We start from the raw sequence: 18657 nt of genomic DNA on the forward strand, positions 1-18657 counted from the left end.
CAGCGTTGTCTTTGTCCGAAAATTGTAATATCGCCTAACAGGCGTCATGTCCCGTCCTCAATGTTAAATGTTGCTGTTGACCAGGGACCCCTTGTAAAGCGCTTGGAGCACATTTAGTGGATATTGCGCTATATAAAAAAGCTCAATTAAGCGCGTTCTCATTGAATGAGGGGACAGCGTGGCTCATCGATATCGTACCTGAAAGGTACCGAGTTCAATAACTCGCCACACTGTTTAGCCTTGAGTCTTGAGCAAGTCGCCTCGCCCCACAGACAAGGGTCCTGTATGGAAAGTATGCAGATGACGTCACTCAGGCCTTTGTTATTGTTTTTGCCATCCGCGTTTGTGAGTTGTTCTCACTAAACTGTATTAACCAGACTATAAAAGTTCATGGTTACACAGAGTTTGCGTGTTGGTCCGTTATACTTCCGGATAGCAATGTTGTGAACTCCTTGGCCAAGCGCATTCTATCTATTCTCTATGCCTCGCCCTAGCTCAATTTGCGGCGCTGTACTGCGGCTGATGCCTAGGTTATTTCAGTCTTCTTCTTCTTGTAATAGACCCTAGGGACAAATTTCCCCCATGGGATGAATAAAGAGGATTTTATTTATTTATTATTCAATCTCATTGAAGTTACTTGAGTAAAAAGAGGATTATGGGATAACACAACTCTGTTTTTGATGCGTTTTTTACTCGGAATGTAAATTGCATATCTATGACATCACCCCCCCCCTCGCCCACTTTGATAATACGTGGTTAAAAGTATATTTTGTTTTTGTTCACATTTATAAATTTGTTAGCTTTTATTTATCTATTCATTCATTTATTTATTTATTTATTTATTTATTTATTTATTATTTATTTTTTATTTATTTATTCATTTATTTATTTATTTATGTATTTATTTATTTATTTTTATTTATTTATTTATTTATTTATTTATGTATTTATTTATTTATTTATTTATTTATTTATTTATTTATTTATTTATTTATTTATTTATCTATTTATCTATTTATTTATTTATTTATTTATTTTTATTTATTTATTTATTTATTTATTTATTTATTTATTTATTTATTTATTTATTTATTTATCTATCTATTTCGTTATCTTTTCGTTAATTAATATAGATTACTATTTCTCTATTGTTATTATAATTTATTCATTGTTGAGGTTTTAGTTCCCATTTATAATTTGTCAGCTTTTTGTTTATTCATTTTCATTTATTTATATATATTTTTTTTTGGTTATTTTGTCGTTAATTAATATAGATAACCGTTTTTCTATTTTTATAATAATGTATGCATTGTTGAGAAGATCTGGTTGATAACTTTTGAATCTATAACCATCAAGCATATTTTAATTCATTCTTATCACCGTCCATTTTACACCTACTTCATTCAGTGCATTCAATTATTTCCAATGAGTGTTTTAAAAAGCTATTAAAATGAGAAGAAAAAAAATATATTAGAAATGTTAATGTTAAGCTTTGTTTTATAAAATATTCCATCGGAGCCGACGTGCACGTATTTGCAGGTCTGATAACCCAATTCATTATGGGTTCAATGTTGTAATTGGAATCTCAAAAAAAAAAAATGACGTAAAATAATGTCCATTACAACAATGTTAAACTCGGCCCATAACTGCGTTCGGATGTCAGACCTGTATATATGTACACGTCGGTCGGAGCCTCAGCAAATTGCGATTGAAAACGATTTGTCTCAAAAGGAAAAAAAAATCCCTCAAAAAAGGACCCAGTCAAATTTCGTTAGCGTCGTAATGTTATTGATTTTCACAGTGATCTTGTTATTTTATGACTATGCTGCTATGTGATCTAGTGGTATGACACTCGCTTTCGGATCAGAAGGTCCTGGGTTCGAGCCTCTCTATAGATAGTGTGCGCTTGGCAAAGAGCCTCACAGCATTGCCATCCAGAAGTGTAACGGACTAACATACAAAAGTAGGTGTAACCATAAACTTTTATAGTGTGGTTAAGTGATAATTACAGGAGAGCCGTCCGGAGGTCATCTAAAAATACTAATTGCCGTCCGGAGCCGTCCTGCGCAGAACGAGGAGCTTTCTGGAAAGTTTCGTACACGTCTGAGGGCCTCCGGATAACTTGAGAATGCTTTAGATGACATCCGGACGGATTCTCTGGGACGCCGGACGGCAATGAGAACGACCCCTTCTGAGCCAGGCGCATACTATCTATAAACAATGACAAGGGGAAGAGTGACGTCAATTTCGTTCCTTCTATTTCAACTGAATTATTATTTATTTATTTTTTTTTGGACATTTGAAATTTTAAATAAATTAAATGACACATTGATTATGTGACCTCATGACCCCTAGCGGAGCGGTGATTCTTCAATGAAGTGTGTTTTATCTTCCTATGATCAGCAACAGATAGGCTACGCGTCGAGGAAGATCAAAACACAGTCGATTGGATTCAAGAGCTAAATGACGTCAAATTTGTTCCTTCTATTTCAACTGATTTTTTTTCAGGACCTTTAAATTTTTTTAATAAATTAAATGACACATTGATTATGTGACTTCATGACCCCTGGCGGAGCGGTGATTCTTCAATGAAGTGTGTTTTATCTTCCTATGATCAGCTACGGATAGGCGACGTGTCCAGAAAGATTGAAACACAACCGACTTGATGCAAGAGCTAAGTGACGTCAAATTCGTTCCTTCTATTTCAACTGATTTTTTTCAGGACGTTTAAAATTTTAAAATAAATTAAATGGCACATTGATTGTGTGACCTCATGACCCCTAGCAGAGCGGTGATTCTTCAATGAAGTGTGTTTTATCTTCCTATAATCAACAACGGATAGGCTACGCGTCGAGGAAGATTGAAACACAACCGACTTGATGCGCGAGTTCATTATGTCTTTGTGTGTAACCATCGAATTGGGTGGTTCCACATGACTGGTGGGCGAGATCTGACTGGCGACGACCCTGGCTGGAGGTGTGGATTGTGTGAGCTGGTCTTTTATGGAGGGGGAGGGGGGGGAGGGGGGGGAGGGGGGGAGGAGGGGGGGGGGATTGGTTGTTGTAGAGGTGGTGATGAGGCGAGGGTGGGGAGGTGTGGTGATGGTGATGATGATGATGATGATGATGATGATGATGATGATGATGATGATGATGATGATGATGATGATAATGAGGAGGAGGAGGAAGAGGATAATGATGATGATGATGATGATGAGGAGGAGGAGGAGGAGGAGGAGGAGGAAGAGGATGACGAGGTTGATGATGATTCCCTTTAATAATCCCAAATGGGTAAATTTGTCTGAAGGATCTATTCCAAAGGAATACTGGAATAACCCAGGCGTCAGACGCAGTGCAGCGCCGCAAACTACGTGTACGATGCAAAGACCATACCGCTGAGCTATGCTGCCCCATGATGATGATGATGATGATTATGATGATAATGATGATGATGAGGAGGAGGAGGAGGAGGAGGAGGATGAGGAGGAGGAGGAGGAGGAGGAGGAAGAGGAGGATGTTTTATTGTTTTTGTTTTGAGGTACTTTATCTTGTTTGTTTTTCTTATTCGTTGTTTTATTTGGATTATTTTTTTTTTCTAGGGGAGGGGGGGGGGGAGGGCGGACACTCCAATTTTCTGATTCATTTCAAAAATTGTCATTGAATTCTCAATTGTGTCAAATTCATCCCTCAAATCTCGGAAACATTCATTACTTAATTATTGTCTATGTCTTGTCAGTACATATTTCTTTAAATCTAATCATTTAGTGCTGTGTGGCCTTGAGGAAATTACCTTGTCCTAGCTCAATTTGCGGCGCTGCTTTGCGGCTGACGCCTGGGTTCTTCCAGTCTGCCCTTGGAATAGACCCTAAAGACAAATTAATTTCCCCTTGGGGATGAATAAAGGGAATTTTATTTTATTTATTAAATTAAATAATAGAATATAATAACACAAATGAAATGAAATCACCTCTGAAATAATATTATGCGAATCTTAAACCAGAGCAGCTTGGATCGGCGAAGAAGCTAAAGAAAACTAGAGGGCTGATAAAATTTAGCTACTCACAGAAGTTTGGCCACACTGTTGATGATGAGATTGAGCGACATCCGTGTGTCGTGAATGCCAGATTTACTATGGAACATGATTGCTATAAAGCGTAATTGTAAATTATTATTATTATTATTATTATTATTATTATTATTATTATTATTATTATTATTATTATTATTATTATTATTATTATTAGTATTACTATTATATTATTATTATTGTTATTATTATCTTATCATTATTATTATATTATTATTATTATTATTATTATTATTATTATTATTATATTATTATATTATTATTAACATCATAGTCATTATTGTTATTATCATTATTATTATTATTGTTATTATCATTATTATCATTATTATTATTAATATATTATTATTATCATTATTATTATAATCATCATCATCATCATATTATTATTAATTATTATTATTATTATTATTATTATTATTATTATTATTATTATTATTATTATTATTATTATTATTATCATTATCATTATTATTAGTAGTAGTAGTAACATCAACATATCAAAGTTCATTAACCTGTGAGAAATGGAGAGTAAAAAAAAAAAAAAGAAGAGATATTGACTGAGCACAAGATCCCAACAGTTAGTTCAGTTGACAGAGCACTGGTTTCACGCGCGAAGAAACGAACCGTTATCAATCCAATGTGCAGTAAATGATTATCCCCCCCCCCCCCACCCTTTTCCCTCCTCCAGACACCAATCCCCCCCTCCCCTTGTCCACTCAGCAGTGAATGGGTAGCTGAATTCGTTAGATCTGGCCGAATGAGTGTTGATCAGTGACATCTATAGAGTATATTATGAAGTCCTAGGTCTCTCTCTCTCTCTCTCCTCCTCCTCCTCCCCCTCCGCTCTCTCTCTCTCTCTCTCTCTCTCTCTCTCTCTCTCTCTCTCTCTCTCGTTTTTTTTTTAAAACCAGCTATGAGTAGTTCTTACTAAACTATATTAACCAGTCAGGGAAGGTTTAATTTAAGGTTACAAAATATGGTTTTGTGTGTTGGTACCTAGAAGTAATATTCGGCTTGAGCATGTTGTGAGTTTTTGTTCACAAAACGCATAGTATCAATAAGCTTGCATGAGTCTAGTAAGTTCCTATCTCCACCCTACTCCCATATCCATCCAACCTTCCCATTCTCAACCCTGTATTATGATATTATGATCTATTTTAATACTGAACATCGCCTTGAGCATAATATGAGTTCTACTACTATTACGACTACTTTGCTATGTTCTGGCCAAACACATTATTGTCATTTTTGGCCAGAAAACTGTTTACTTCTAATTTATTGATCAATAAATAACTTCCAAGTGCTAAAATGTCTTAAACCCGAGACCTCTTTAAATTATCAGGTTTAAGATTTTATTTACAAGCTGAGAATCTTCTTCTCTTAAATATAAAGCCGTCAATTTTATTTAAGTTAATTTTTTTTTCCTGGCTAAAATGTTTTTTTTTAAAAAGGATGTGTTACTTCAGAGGCGTCAGTATTGGCTGCTACATAATCTATATATAGAATGAAGATGACGTCACTCTGGTCTTTGTTATTGGTTTTTGCCATCCGCGTTTATGAGTAATGCTCACTGAACTGTATTAACCTGACTATGAACGTTCATGGATACACACAGTTTTGTGTGTTGGTCCGTTCTACTTCCGGATGGCAATGTTATGAGCTTCTCAGCCAAGCGCATACTATCCATTCTATAGATAGTATGTGCTTGGCTAAAGAAGCTCACAGCATTACCATCCGGAAATATAACGGACCAACACAAAACTATGTGTAACCTTAAACGTTTATAGTCTGGTTAATACAGTTTAGTGAGAATAATTACTCATAAACATGGATGGCAAGAAAAAAAAAAACAATAATAAAGACCTGAGTGACGTCAACTTCGTTCGATCTATAGATAGAACGAATATGACGTTACTCTGGTCTTTGTTATGAGTACTTCTGGTCTTTGTTATGAGTACTTCTCACTAAACTGTATTAACCTGACTATAAACGTTTAAGGTTACACATAGTTTTGTGTGTTGGACCGTTATACTTCCGGATGGCAATGTTGTGAGCTTCTTAGCCAACCGCATACTATCTATAGAGAGTTTGTTGACCTTTTCCTGGCCAGTATTTCGAAAGGGTATTATATTTTGTAACTAATTATACAACCCGGTAGTGTAGTTTTCCGATAGTCATTAATTTTCGACACACGAGCATATCATTACAGACCAGAGCATCAAACCCTGTTGTTTTTTTTTTTTTGTACGTCTGTGTGTATGTGTAGGTTAGTGTGAGTACGTGTGTAGTAAATACGTCTTTCAGAGCCCATGCGGCCCAGGGAGCCGGAGTTTATCCGTGTTTCTATTGGGTGAAACGGACAATAATAGCAAATAAATGCTTGCTACCCTTTTGGAAAGGAAGTCTATTCTCTCGCAAAGTACTTTCCACCAGATCAAACAGACCCAGCTATAGTACGTATGTGTGTGTATGTGTGTGTGTATGTATGTGTGTTATTTACTTCCACGTAAGTACACGGTTGTTTATGAAATCTTGATTGTATGTACTTATTTGTTTACATTTACAAAATATGTTATCATACCCTATGTTCATTTATCCATTCTAACAATATAAAATAAACACAAATAAAATTCACATTTTTTCATCCCATAGTGGAAATTTATCTTTAGGGTCTATTCCCAGGAAAGACTTGAATAACTCAGGCGTCAGCCGCAGTGCAGCGCTACAAACTGAGCTAAGACAAGGTGACTTGCTCTCGGCCACACAGCGCGCGGGGGGGGGGGATTCGAACTCCGTACCTTTCAGATACGAAGCAAAGACCGTACCGCTGAGCCACGCCGGCCGAAACAATATATTATAATATTATAGCACACTTATATATTATTATAACACACTGATTCAAACAGACCAAGCTTGTACAATAATATAAAGACCACCCACCCATTTAGCCCTATGTGTATTATAATGTTGGAAATATCCCGCTCTGGGGCTATACTACTATAATGTGAAATGCTCCATTATTATCATTATTATATTGCCATTATGCTCATGCTATGTTGATAATGTGTGCGTTTTGATGTGGCATAGCTGCTGTGTTCACTGACTATAATAATAATATTGATTAGAAGAGCAAGTATATTACGAGGGATGAGGTGTTAGTGAGTGTTAGTGTTCGGCACCGTGAAGGTCCGCGCCGTGTCACACCGCACAGCACCGCAGCCCAATATAGATTGGAAATTACTATCTATGGTGAACAGAGATATTATAATATGCATTGATCTGTATCTATCTACTCTTTTTCTAGCTCATCCCTTCTCCCCCCCCCCCTCCCTCATAGCTGCTGTCATCATAATCATCATCACCGTCATCATCGTCGTCGTCGTAATTTTATTATTATTATTATTATTATTATTATTATTATATTATTTATTATATTATTATTATTATTTTTTTTTATTATTATTATTATTATTATTATTATTATTATATTATTATTATTATTTTTATTATTATTATTATTATTATTATTATTATTATTATTATTATTATTATTATATTATTATTATTATTATTATTATTATTATTATTATTATTATTATTATATTATTATTATTATTATTTATTATTATTATTATTATATTATATTATTATATTTCATCATCATGATCATATTGTAATCATCATCATCGTCATTATTGGTATCATTTTGATTTGATTTATATTATTATCATCATTAGGGTTATCATTATTATCGTTATAATTGTTGTTATTATCATATATTAGTTATCATTGACATTATTAATAACGTCGCTGTAAATAGCACTGCAGCCATCATAACATTTTCATCGTGCGACTACGTGGTCTAGTGGTATGACACTCCCTTTCGGATCGGAAGCTCCTTAGGTCGAGCCTCGCTCGGCTCATAATTGAGACCTCAGAAAATGGTCTTTACTCACATTCTCTCACCGTACTCAAGTGCAAAATGAATACCCGACCATTAGCAGCGTTGTCCTGTTTGGGGGGGGGGGGGGGATGTAATTGTGCAAGCGTAATGTTTCGATGTTACATGTTACGTGCTGCTGTCGGTCAAGATTCCTTTGTAAGGCTATTTGAGGACGTTTAGTGGATATTGAGCTATGCGCTATATAAAAAAAAAGTCATTATCACCACCACCGCTGCTACATCCACAAAACCAGCATTATCGCCATTCTCACCCAAAAACCTACAATATTACTATGATCATTCTACATACATAATACAGACATATATAATAATAGTGTATACACTGTAGAATGAAGAACACTCCATAGACACAACTCAATAACTCTAGTCATCCTATTTCCTACTTTCTAATGATAAAAAAGCCTGACGCTAATATCGACCTGGGCAGATGTCTCTCATTTTGCTAGCACTCTCTATCATCATCTACACGGCCAAAATCTCACAATTCACATTTTAACATTTTGGCTAGAAATACTTTTACTCCCTATATCGATCAATTAAAATGACACACAACGTGTCAAATTTTTTCAAACCCGAGACTTCAGAGATTCCTCTGAAGTCCGGGTTTGAAAAATGTTGACAAGTTGTGTGTCATTTTAATTGATCGATATAGGTAGTAAAAGTATTTCTAGCCAAAATTTTAAAATGTGATTTTGTCAAAATTTGGCTGTATAGCTTTGACATTATGTTCTGGCTACATACTGGCCTTAGGCTATACCGTTCATTGAATTTGTATTTTAACACGAAAAAAAATAAAAGAATGAAAAAGGTTGAGAGAGAGAGAGAGGGGGGGGGGGGGGGGGGTAAGAAGAAGAAGAAGAGAAAAAAGCAATTTTGGTTGCTGGGAAATAAAATTGCTGAAGAAGAAGATTATTATGATAATAATGATAATAATAATAATGATGATAATATTATGTGAGGCATGGGTGGCTGGTTGTGTTTGGCGAGAAAACTTGCAGCAGGATAGATGGATGGATGGATGGATGGATGGATGGATGGATGGATGGATGGAAGTTCATACTACAATGTAATAATAATATAAACAAACGCTTGGCTTTCCGAAATGGGTTATCATTATCACCCGTTCCCAGATTGGAGCGAAATAGATAAAATGTTTGGATAAATATACAAATATTATTATGGACATATAGAAACATTTAATACCCCAAAACAACTTTCTTTTTTTTTAATCAAAGGATAAATCAATTTTTTGCTTTGGGGGGGGGGGGGGGGGGGGGGGGGGAGGGGGGGGGGGAGTCAATATCCAGTCAAAATCATGTCTATTTATTTCCCTTTCACAGCTAGAGAAATGGGCAGATATTACTGGGTAGTTTGGCTCTTTGATCAACTGTTTTATTCAGATCCAATGAAAAACTAGGTACTGGGTAGTTTTCTTGTATTTTATAATATCATAAAAGGGGGAGAATCAATAGTGGTGGTGTATGAAAGGTGTAGAAAGATCAACGTTTCGGACTTTAACCTTTAAAAAAAAAATATTACCCTTTCAGAGCGTATACTACTCAGTGGTTGCTGGGCTTTTTGATAAAAAACGCTTAGAGTGGTGTCTCGGAGTTATAGCGCTATTTAAGTTTTCAGCATTATTATTATTATTATTATTATTATTATTATTATTATTATTATTATTATTATTATTATTATTATTATTATTATTATTATTATTATTATTATCATTGTAAACTTATCAGATGATAAACCAGTAAGTAGTTGTTTGTTTGTTGTTTTTTTTTGTTGTTTTTTTTTGTTTCTTTTTATTCTGCAAAAAGATTTGAGTCCAAAATATTAGATGAAATTATCTGTAGATACAGACGTGTCATTCATGATCAAATTCGTGTTTCGTAACCTTATATTTGTATGCAATCATCATTATCCTTTCAAAGATAATATATACTGTGTATGGTTGAGTTTCTTTGATAAAGTACATGTCTGAAATGTATCAAATGATAAAAGAGGATGGTAGCTTTGTTTTGTTTTATTTATTTGACTGGTTTTTTTTTGTTTTTGTTTTTTTGTTGTTTTTTTTTTTGGTTTTTTTTTTTTTTTGGGGGGGGGGGGGGGGGGTTGTTTTGGGGGGTTTTTGTTTTGTTTTTTTTTTTGTTTTTTTTTTTTTTTTTTTGTTTTTTTTTATTTTTTTTTTTTTTTTTTGGTTGTTTTTTTTTTTTTTTTTGGGGGGGGGGGGGGGGGGTTTTTTTTTTTTTTTGGGGGGGGTTTTTTTTTTTTTTTTTGGGGGGTTTTTTTTTTTTTTTTTTTTTTTGTGGGGGGGGGGGGGGGGGTTTGTTTTTTTTTTTTTTTAGAAATTGAATGGACTACCAACCACCTAAAACTGAATTCTGAGTTCTTTGATGAAATATAATCTTAATACTAAGCAAAACAATAAATCAAATTATGATAAAAGTTGGAAGTGAGTATGATGGATGGACGCTACCGTCGATTTACTACAAAAGAGATTGTGTGAGTAGGGCAACGTTTCGGACTATAACCTTTTACTTAAATTTATGAATTTACTAGGTGCGCTTAATAACTTGTATTATATTATGCCTGCCTCTTCGGTTAGATTGATAGTTATATATTATGTGATATAAGGGGGGGAAAATAACAGTGAAAGAGGCATATTATTTACTGCAATGAAAATAATAATGATAATAATAATATAATAATATATAATAATAATAATAATAATAATAATAATAATAATAATATGATGAATGATGATGATGATGATGATGATGATGATGATGATGATGATGATGATGATGATGATGATGAATAATATATAATAATAATCTATATGATTATCTTTATTTTTTAACCAAAAAAAAAATGAAGAAAAGATCATAAATAGAATAGTATTGGTATTTATATTATATTATATTATATTATTTATATTATATTATATATTATATTATATTATATTATATTTATTATTTATATTATATTTATTATATATATATTATATTATATTATATTTATTATATATTATATTATGGACACCGAAAAGCACATTGAAATAGGTCCGTGTTTTGTGTACATACTTGTTTTTTTTGTGTTTGTTTTGATGGTTTAAAAATAATCTTTCTCCAATATTATATCATAAGATGTTTCTCGTATCGATCAAGACATACGCATGTCATTCACACGACCTCACCTACTTTTTAAAAAAAATATCATGTCGTGCTCTTGAAAATTTTATGTTTAAAAATTTGGCCAGAAAACCTGTCCTTCAAATATCTATTTCAATGACCCCTCGTAATGGGAAATAAAACTCTTAAACCTGGGACTGAAGAAAGACTATATATGTCAAGTCCCAGGTTTGAGAGTGTTTGCCAAGATGAGGATCATATTTAAATTAATCGATATATAATTTGAAGGACGGATTTTCTGACCAAATCTTTTTTTTTAAATACGAGTTTTTCCAGTGTACGACAGATTATGACTGGTTAAAGCACGGATAGAGATGTTTATCAACGTTGTAAATGTAGTAACACAGTGCAACTGATTTATTTAACAGTAATTTCCTATTGTTATATCATTCACCTTTTGTAGTTTACAATGTACTTAGCTAAGTAAGTGTGCTGTTATCTATTATGTACGATCTACGCTATCCCGGGGTTCGATCGAATTTCCCTTGTATTTTTGTTTTCTTTTTTTTTTTTTTTACTGTTTTTTTTTTCATTATTTGTTTGTTTGTTTGTTTATTTTTTTGTTTCCAATTTAAAAGATTTTTCTAAAGATTTTTGCTTCAGGGTGCGAGTCAAGTCAGTGTGCCATGCTCATAATGTGATATTTTCCATTCTATTAATAGCATAATTTCCCCACTCGAATTGAATGACGTATACACAACACTCGAAGGCAAGAAAGAGATTAACGATTTAGCTTTTAAAAACTACAATACAACTACGAACGGTATTGAGAATTATCTCGAATCTCGTGGTTTGGCTGACTGTGTGAAGGGCTCGTGACTAACACTGCTTAAGAGCTTTCAACAACTATGTTATAATGGTCATCCCTTATCTTTGTATATAAACTAGTCTCTTCAGAGACATACATAAAAGGCCTTAAAGACGGAGGGAGGGAGGAAGGGGGGAGGTTAACCCGGCTTTCGCACGGTAACGATTACTTACTGTCCTTTGGATAGGACGCTAGTCTATAACAAAAGTGCTTTTCGCTTTATCTTACCAACCTATATCTGCTGATTTACAATGGATCATATTTCATCAAATAAGTAAATAAATAAATAGAAACATAAATAATAAAATAAATATAAAATAAATAAATAAATAAATAAATAAATAAATAAATAAATAAATAAATAAATAAATAAATAAATAAATAAATAAATAAAACAATCCGTTGGAACCACAAACAAGTCTGTCTCTTTGTTTACGAGGCACGCCATGCTTTCCTAACAGAGCCTATCGGGACTCCTCCCTAACCATTGAATAGTTATATTATACCAAATTAAATAACTGCTGCCAAATCATTAACAAGGAAGCCATTCCAGTCTCTTGATTGGGGGTTCATGAAGTAAGTAGTGCTTTCCTGGCATGCAAGGCTACCGAGACCCCATACCTTTGAAAATTTAATTGGATTCAATAGTCTGATGTCACGTCGCCCAGCAACGGCGGCCATCGTGGTTCTAAACAAAGAAAATCTGTACTTTTTATTCTTCATGCTGTCTAGAACTTTTCATATGTCTTGTGATAAGAATGTGTGAAGTCAAAATATGATCAGATATTATGTTTGTTTGTTTTCCTCTGGATACGCTTTTATGCTCGTCGGAGAAATCTTTCGTTAGGGTGTCCGCCATTGTTCCAATAGTTTAGAGCCAGTTACTAAGTTACCATGCGTCATTACGTCCCGAGGGAAGTGACGTTACGACTGTGGAAGCGTATTCAAATTAAATACGCGATGACTATTTTTACAGTCCCTTAAGACGGTACTCAGACATATTTTTACAGTTGATTCTGCCATTGGATTGTGGTGGATGCTGATCCAGGTGAGCTCCAAGACCGACCTCTCCAAAAATTCCATCCTCAGAAAAGGACCTATCAATGCAGGTCTAACTTAGGTCAGGAAGTTGACACAATTTCTGAGGCAAGGCAGTACTTCAGCAGTGTGGAGCTGCCTGGACCAAGGTACTTGATTTAGTTAAGAGAAAAGAGAAATCGCATGAATGGATGTGCTACATAATATATATTGAATCATATGGAACAGTAAAAATAGATCTGAGTAGATACCGTCTTTACGGGACTGTAAAAATATCCACTGCGAATTATATTATAACTGTTGTCGAATTATAACAAGGAATCGAGGCAAGGAACCAATACCAGTCTCTTGAGGAGAACAGTCTCATGCTCTTCCAACTAGGTTACCGGGGCCTAGCCATTGTAAACTTATAGATAGTATGCGCTTGGCTAAGAAGCTCACAACATTGCCATCAGGAAGTATAACGGACCAACACACAAACTCTGTGTACGTTTAACGTTTATAGTCTGGTAAATACAGTTTAGTGAGAATTACTTACAAACGCGGATGGTAAGAAAAACAATAACAAAGACCCGAGTGATGTCAACTTCGTTCTATCTATAGCCTGACACTGAACAAAAAATTACGTCAAATATCGGGGCTCCCTTAAGTTTGAATAATATTCAAGAGTTTAAAAATATATAACTATTGTCTAATCATAAAACGTTAACGGTGAATATTATACAACAATATCTTACAATCTAGTGTTTTGTTTCTCGTGTAAATTAGGAGCTGAAATGAATGCTTTATCAACCAAAACCAAACCAAAATTAATCAAGTAAATAGATCAGATTTTTATAAAATAAACAATGCATCGATTTATTGAGTTTATGAGGCAAATTCTCTCCAAACTTGTTAGCTGTTTGGGCTCCGTAACTTTGAACAATAAGTTTATGAGGCAAATAATTCTCTCCTACCAGTACGCAAAAGATAGTTTGCGTTTGGCGACGAAGCTCGCAAAATAATTATGTGTAACCATAAACGTCTAGAGTCTGGTTAATACAGTTTAGTGAGAATTACTCATAAACTTGGATGGCAAAAAAATAAAAATAAAAAACGATAAAAAAGACCTTCAAATTAATTCTATCTTTCGTGACTCCATATCTTTGAATAAAAAGTCATCACCAAACAATAACTCTGTTCTCAAAATCATAACACCTTTTATTGTAATAGTTAAGGTACACAAGTGTCTTCCATAATTTCTAGTAATTTATTAATCATTCAGTAAACCAGGTGCTCAAGAATAAATTCAAAACTCATGAAGTTTGCGTTGAATTGTTATTTATATTGACAGAAATGATTAATATGTCGTCAAAGATAATTTTTAAAAAGTAAAAATTGACCAAATATTTATAGTATGTTTCCCCTTTAGAAATAAATATGTTTAAAAGTTAAGATCAATTTGATATCAATTAATTCTTCAAAATCCGATGCATTCCGAAATAAAAGATGATGCCTTGGCTTTTGTTACCATTGAAATAGAAAAACATTTATTATTATTATTATTATTATTATTATTATTATTATTATATTATTATTATTTATTATTATTATTATTATTATTATTATTATTATTATTATTATATTATTATTATTATTATTATTTTTTATTATTATTATTTATTATTATTATTATTATTATTATTATTATTATTATTATTATTATTATTATTATTATTATTATATTATTATTATTTATTATTATTATTATTATTTATTATTATTATTAATTATTATTATTTTATATTATTAATTATTATATTATTATTATTTTATTATTATTATTATTATTATTATTATTCATCATCATCATATTTTATCACCATTAGGTTGTTTTGTTTTTGTATGTAACGCAAGAAAAGAGGGATTTATAACAATAGCCTTCATACCGACTGACGATCGGGTACTACAGTATTCGAGACATTCATGTATAAATCACACCTAAGGGTGTGTAGCAATTAAACTACATTTAAATTAAATCTGGTTTTAGGAGTTTAATCTTTATGGTACCTGCAGCAATTTTAGATCATAGGATTTTCGCTTACCACAGACATTAAATAATATATGGCTTTTATATAGCGCCGTGCCCCGTATATCAACAAGCTTTCAAGAATTAAACTTGCGTGAATTGTGACTATTTAGATGTCAGTGAAAAACAAATTTAATCTTTTTTTTTTTAAATATAGACTAGTAACTATCGGTTTACAAAAAAAAAAGTATTCAATAATGATGGGCAATATAAGATACAAGATTTGCAACGGGATATTAATTTCTCTGTTGAATTCGGTTTGTTTGATGGCGTTTTAATTAACCCCCTCCTTAACAACTACAGGAAAATCGTCACTTTTGTTACGATACAACCAACATGTTTCTTATTCAAATTTCTGTTGTCGACCGGTCTAGATACATTATAACATTTAAAAGAATGAACAGTGTGTTGTAGAACATGTCCTGCTAAAGAAATTATGCATCGGAATAACTTTACTGCTATTATGTCGTTTGAGTGATAAATAAAATAATATTTTTGTGTTAGTTGGGTATGAAGTTTTAGGACAAATCCTGAAAATGGGTGGATAGGAGAGAGTTAACTCACTCAATCCTAACACCGACTATATCCGTAGTTTACCCATGTTACTTTTATCCCATGCCTACTCATTACATTTATTTTCTGAGACAAATTATAGGCGGAGAATCAAAGCTATTGGTTTTTTTTATTTTTTTTGGTATATTAATGATATTATTACATGCTCATTTTTAATACTTTTTTTTTTCCAATTTTGAAAAGTAGCGAAAAGCTCTAGGATTGAGTGAGTTAATACACAGTGGACAGAATAAGATGTAGAGCGCGGCTATGACTATTATGCGAGAAGGAGGAGGAAGTAATTCAGTTCATTGACTCTACGTTGATATCCCAATAATTTGTATCATCCCATGTAAGGAGGAATTAATGGTCTTGGAACGTGTAGATATATAATAGAGATAAATAAATAAAAATGCTTAAGTAAATAGATGAGTAAAAATATGAATGAATGAATAAATAAATACTTGAGTAAATGAATGAATAGAAAATATAAATAAATAAATGGATAAACATTATGAGCAAATAATATTTTAAAAATAAATAGATACAAAGCTAATGGGATGAATAAATAAATAAATAAATAAATAAATAAAACCAAAAATACTAAGACACGTATTGAACGGGACGTAATAAAATAATAATAATAATAATAATAATAATAATAATAATAATAATAATACATCATATAATTATATAATAATATATATAATAGATTTAAAATTTAATAATATATAATAGAATAATAAATAAAAATAATAAATAATGATAAATAATGAATAATGAATATAATAAATAATGATAATAATGAAATAAAATAATAATAATAAATGGATAAATATGATGAATAAAATTAAAATAAATAGATCAAGATGATGGATGATAATAAATGAAATAAATAATGAAAGAATGATATAAGACAGTATTGAAGGGAGTAATAATAATAATAATAATAATAATAATAATAATAATAATAATAATAATAATAATATAATAATAATAATAATAATAATAATAATAATAATAATAATAATAATAATAATAATAATATAATAATAATAATAATAATATTAAATTCGGATAATATTATGCTGACAAACTTACCTGGTGTAGAAATGAAAGAATTCCGAAAGGAAGTGTTTTGATTCCAAGTGAAATATGTCCTAGTCCGTTTGTAATCAACGAATATTACTCGCCGCTTGAATGACGTTGGTACAGAATGGCTAATAATAATATATCACATCCCATAATATACCAACACGGGTGACACACACATCACAATATATATATGAAATATACTTATTTTATTTATAAGCATTTATTAGTAACCGGGTTTTCTCTCTTGCTTGGTCGGTTAAAAATTTGGCGAAGACTTGATGAGCGAATTTCCCTCTTGGTCAAGAATTTTGGTCTCAATGATGTTTGAAAATTAGGAACTTATTAGAGATTTCATTTTTGATGTCTCTGTAATTTTTGGTGAGATATTGATGTTATCAATGGCGATGAAATTCATTGGAGCATGACGGCAGTCCATTTTGCACATGAATTATTTTTGATATCCTCACTGAAATTCAACATCATTTTTTTCCGATTCCACAAGAAGAAAAAAAATTAAGCGAATTTTTTAGAACAAATATTTTATTAAATATTTTTAACACTAGAATCACGTCGTAATAAATAACATAATTACGAAGTCATTTTCTCACGAAGCTCGTTGAAAAGTGAATCAGCACAAAATATTAATCTGTGGAATATTTCTTGGACAAATATTTACAGCAGAAGGGTGTGTTGAATTGAAGAATGCGCGGAGACGGTCCGAATAGCAAACGATGATGAAGAAGATGATGATGATGATGTTGATGTTGTTGATGTTGGTAATGGCCTATGTTGGTGTCGAATCCTTATGCCAATGTTTGGTCGCACAAGGCACAAACACACACACTCTACTCTGCACTTTCTCTCTCCCTCCCTCTCTCATTCACTCTCTCTCTACGCGCCTGCTAAATTTATTAATATGATTAAACTAGATAGTCCAATAGCCCCTATGTGCCTTGGGGCAGCGATGATGAACTAGTCTCAGGAACACTACACTCTACACTGATGGTTTCACAAGACAAACACGGACTGTTGTCATAAAATATGTGCTAGTTCCAGCCTCACTCAAAGCATTCGCTGCTTTTTTTCCCTACTACTACATACACTCAGGTATAGGACGAACTGTCGTCAATATATTTATCAACCACTTCAAATTTATGGGCGGGAATATGCGTTGACAATGGGTAACCAATTACAACACACCATAAGTCTACCCAAGCCCCGCCCCGTGTGTTATGTGTGCTCTATGATTTCTTTTGACTGTCACCGACAGTGGGCGGAGCCTGCGGCTGCCTGTCACGGTCCAGCGATCGATACTTTTCTGAGCGGAGACGATGTTCTCCGAGTCGCTTTGATTTTTCACCGCACACGATTTTGAGTGTGAGAGTCTAGAGAGAGGGGGAGAGAGAGAGATTGTATGTGTGAGCGTGTAGTATGGGTGTGTGTATTTACGTGTGTGTATGTGTCGCCAAAGGCTGGTTGGATGTCGCTGACGGAGGTGAGTGGTGGTGATGGCGGTGGTAGTGGATGAGGGGCTTGAGGAGAAGGAGGAGGAAGAGGAGGAGAGAAGGAATAGCGACAGCTCACATCCGAGCAGTGACAGGTTCTCTCACCACAATCCCTGATGGGCGGACAAGACCCTCCGCCGAGTTTCAATGAGGCTGTCGACACAACACAACAGCCGTGTGTGTCCCCTGTCCATCCTTCAGTCATCTCTCTCTCTCTCTCTCTCTCTCTCTCTCTCTCTCTCTCTCTCTCTCTCTCTCTCTCTCTCTCTCTCTCTCTCTCTCTCTCTTCTCTCTCTCTTCTCTTCTCTCCTCTCTCTTCTCTCTCTCTCTCTCTCTCTTCTG

General features: G+C 33.2%; 1 protein-coding gene across 1 annotated transcript in view; it reads right to left on the reverse strand.

Moving 5' to 3' along the window:
- LOC144963324 (uncharacterized) overlaps positions 1-17937 on the reverse strand; it is a 37958-nt gene extending 20021 nt beyond the window's left edge. Inside the window, exon 1 of the mRNA XM_078897254.1 lies at positions 16817-17937. The gene's annotated coding sequence lies outside the window, so the exon portion shown is untranslated. The remainder of the gene's footprint in view (positions 1-16816) is intronic.
- Between the last annotated feature and the right edge of the window lie 720 nt (positions 17938-18657).

This window comes from Berghia stephanieae, chromosome 1, assembly GCF_034508935.2.
Source record: "Berghia stephanieae isolate SIO BIC M18660-M18661 chromosome 1, UCSD_Bste_1.3, whole genome shotgun sequence".
Lineage (NCBI taxonomy): Eukaryota > Metazoa > Mollusca > Gastropoda > Nudibranchia > Aeolidiidae > Berghia > Berghia stephanieae.